At 42.3% G+C, this 3,289-nt stretch overlaps 1 protein-coding gene across 1 annotated transcript in view; it reads right to left on the bottom strand.

Moving 5' to 3' along the window:
* dok6 (docking protein 6) overlaps positions 1 to 3,289 on the bottom strand; it is a gene marked incomplete in the record, with an annotated part of 72,181 nt that overhangs the window by 56,784 nt on the left and 12,108 nt on the right.

Here is a 3,289-nt window from a genome sequence, read left to right as displayed (position 1 = left end):
TTTAGCAAAATATCTCATGAACCATTGCAAATATTTTTGCGAAATTCAGAAACTAGATCACTTCTACTACATCTGCAACTCATTAGCATAGGGGATCAGCTGAATTTAAAGTGACCACCACCGCTCTTGGACATCATCCAACACAAAAATATCGAACACATTCTCACTCCCAACTCGTTGCATACTGACGCTTTTCCAAGGTTACCTCTGTGTCTTATTTTGACATGGCGACTAACCCCTTCGTGTCAGTTATTGACGCGCCAGGCATTTCCAGGTTCCCTCGGCGTCCAGTTTTGACGCGTCGGGACGCAAAATATAGGGGTCTTTGAGTTAGGGTCCGTGGTTAATATTAAGGATCGGAGTTCATGGTTAATTTTAAGGCCCTGCCACACTAGACAACTTATGACAACTTATGAAATATTTTTGTCTAAATTGCTAAATAAAATATATATTTCTATAATATATTTGATCTATTTGTTCGAATTACATTATGTACACGCAGAAAAGAAGCTCCCTGTTGATTTTTTTCAATTCCATCTTCAAAGTAGATGTCTTTAAAATGTTCATAAGTTGGCATAAGTTGTTTAGTGCGACAGGGCCTTCAGGTTGTGGGGTCAGGGTAACACATTCTCACTCCCGACTCGTCAACATATTGATGCTTTTCCAAGGTTATCTCTGCATCTTATTTTGACGCGTCGGGTACCCTCCTCGCGTCAGTCCTTGCCGCCCGCGGCTTTTCCAGGTTGCGCCACCAGGGGTCTTTGGCTCGGGAGTCAGAGGTTAACATGAGGGATCAGGATTAATGGTTAATTTTAGGTACTGGAGTCAGGGATAGGATGTCTACGGTGAATATTAGGTAAGTTTAGGCTTTGGAGCACGTAGTTGACGTGAATTTCGTACACTTTCTAGAAAATGGTTAAATGTAGGGATCAGGGTTGATGGTTAATTTTAGGTACTAGGGTCAGGGACAGGGTGTCTAGAGAGAATAAAGGTAATTTTAGGCTCTGGGATGGTTAGATTTGTGCATTTTCTACACTTTCTGAAATTATGACAACAGATTCGCCCCATCTCGTCAATAACTGACGTGAGGGGGGGGTACCCGACACGTCAAAAACGGACACAGAGGGAACCTTGGAAAAGCGTCAGTATGTSACGACTTGGGAGTGAGAATGGGTTGAAATATTTGTAACTCAAGCCTCGTTCATAAGGCAGCTCAGTATGGGACGGACAAGTGTTCTATCCTCAGAAAAAACACGAAGGCGGAAAGGTGAGTAAAATGAACCCACCTCGGTCAGGCTCGAGGCGGCCTGACCAACTTGTGAAAAGGCAACAAGTTTGACAAACACTGAACTAAAATCTGTACAGGAGAGTCGTTCACAACACATACATTTAGCATCTTTGTTGCCACTTTTGGTGCCAATTTGTGTTATTGGCTTGCATGAAATGGTTGTCTTTTGCACACTTGTGCCTGCACAGCACATCACCACTGTGGATTAAGTCTTCCTGAAACTGTTACTGCAGCAATACAGCAGCTTTTAAAGATCTTAGCATTTATTTCAAACGCAGTTGTCTTCCTGTGATTCAGATTGGCCTTGTTAAGACGATACTAAAATTGGAAACAAAATAATATATTAGCAAGCTAAGATCCTTCATGATGTCTCTCCTGCTTTAGGGACATTTGTTTTCTTGTTAGAAGGCTAAATGTATGTTTAAAGCACCCCCGTGGCCCGTGGTTGGTGTGAATCCGAGCGTTCATAAAGCGCCGATATTTACATCAGCCATCCTTWTCTCTAAAGCTGAATGTGAATCGGCCATTTCGAGCTGATTAAGGTGGCGGTGAAGGTTATCTGAGAGCTGAAATCTGTTGGGGTTTCAAAATCCACAGTGTGCATTCCATTTACTCTCCCTCCCAGTTATAAAACGGTGCGTTGAAAAAAAAAAAAACAAGATTGAGAAGTATGGTTCATCTTTATTGCCTGAGCCAATCGCTTCGTCACAGAAAACATAAAGCGTCAAGAAAAGTATTGATTGGAGGAGCATCTCCCTGTCCATGTTACTGAATATGAATGTAGAAATATAAATCGCCGTATATGAGGATGACTCACTCCACATCCTTCAATATCACTGAGCTGTGAAACTAACCCCTTAAGAAATAAAATAAATAAGACAAAAAAATATGTGCATTTAATGTGATTTGGTGTTAAGATCACTGCAAATGAACTGAAACCTTCTTTCAGCCAGTTGTGAATAATAATCCCCCCCTACATGTTGTTCATAGTCGGCCCACATCTGCGTGCCACACATAGATTTTCATCTTTTTCCCCAAATGAAACATTTAATCTGATGGCATTACCCTGCACAGAAATAATAAATTAATCAACTAACACAAAACACGCAGATGGATCCGTGTGTGTATGCGCTGATCCGGGCACCCAGATGCCTGATCCCACTCAGCTTTCTGTTGTGTCGTTTTTGTCTGATTTAAAAAAAAAAATGATAATCATCCTGGAATAACTAAAGCGATAAATCCTTCGGCTCTGCCCACACTTGGGGTCCTCCGAGGCTATCTCAGCATGGCTTTTTCTGTGATGAAACGGCCAAAGCAGCGGTGGAGGGCTGAGAGAGTGGGCGATAAGGACACAAACTGGTTTCCTCGACAAACAGCAGGATGAGATGTGTGTGTGTGTGTGTGGGGGGGGGGGGGGGCAGCCATGTGGCACCCGTTCCTCCAGCACAGGCGACCCAGCATGCCTTCTTTTTTTTTTCTCCTCGCTTGCTTTGCAAACGCACGGGCCGTTTTAAATAAGACACATGCAAAAACTACACAAAAAGTAAAAGAAAAGGCAAATCATCTGACTCAGCTGGAAATGAGCGAGCCTATTTGCATAAAAGCAGCCGAAGTTTTTCGGTGGCTCATTCTTACTTTTTTTGCACAACAACGATTTACTCTCTTTGTGCCAGTGAGAACAGTGGGAGGTTGTTTGATGAAGCCAGGTGATGATGATGACGATGACGATGATGATGGTGGAGCAGGCAGACATCATTAGCCCCCATCATCACACTTCATCAGAGGAGAGGAAGTGTGACCGCTCTGTTATAAGCATAATGAGCTGCAGGTATGAACAAAAGCAGATGGCTTTATGAGTCAGACAACGGGGCGCTAATGATTAAATATATATCATTCTTTACATACAAGTGTTTTTTTTTTTGCTGTGCTTTAATGGAAATATGATATCAAGGCACAGATGCAGTAATGTTTGTCCCATCTTAAATGTGATTATTATTATTA

Source organism: Austrofundulus limnaeus, unplaced genomic scaffold, assembly GCF_001266775.1.
Source record: "Austrofundulus limnaeus strain Quisiro unplaced genomic scaffold, Austrofundulus_limnaeus-1.0 Scaffold12, whole genome shotgun sequence".
Lineage (NCBI taxonomy): Eukaryota > Metazoa > Chordata > Actinopteri > Cyprinodontiformes > Rivulidae > Austrofundulus > Austrofundulus limnaeus.
Note: the sequence above shows the minus strand (reverse complement) of the source record. Positions and strands in the feature narration are given on the sequence as shown.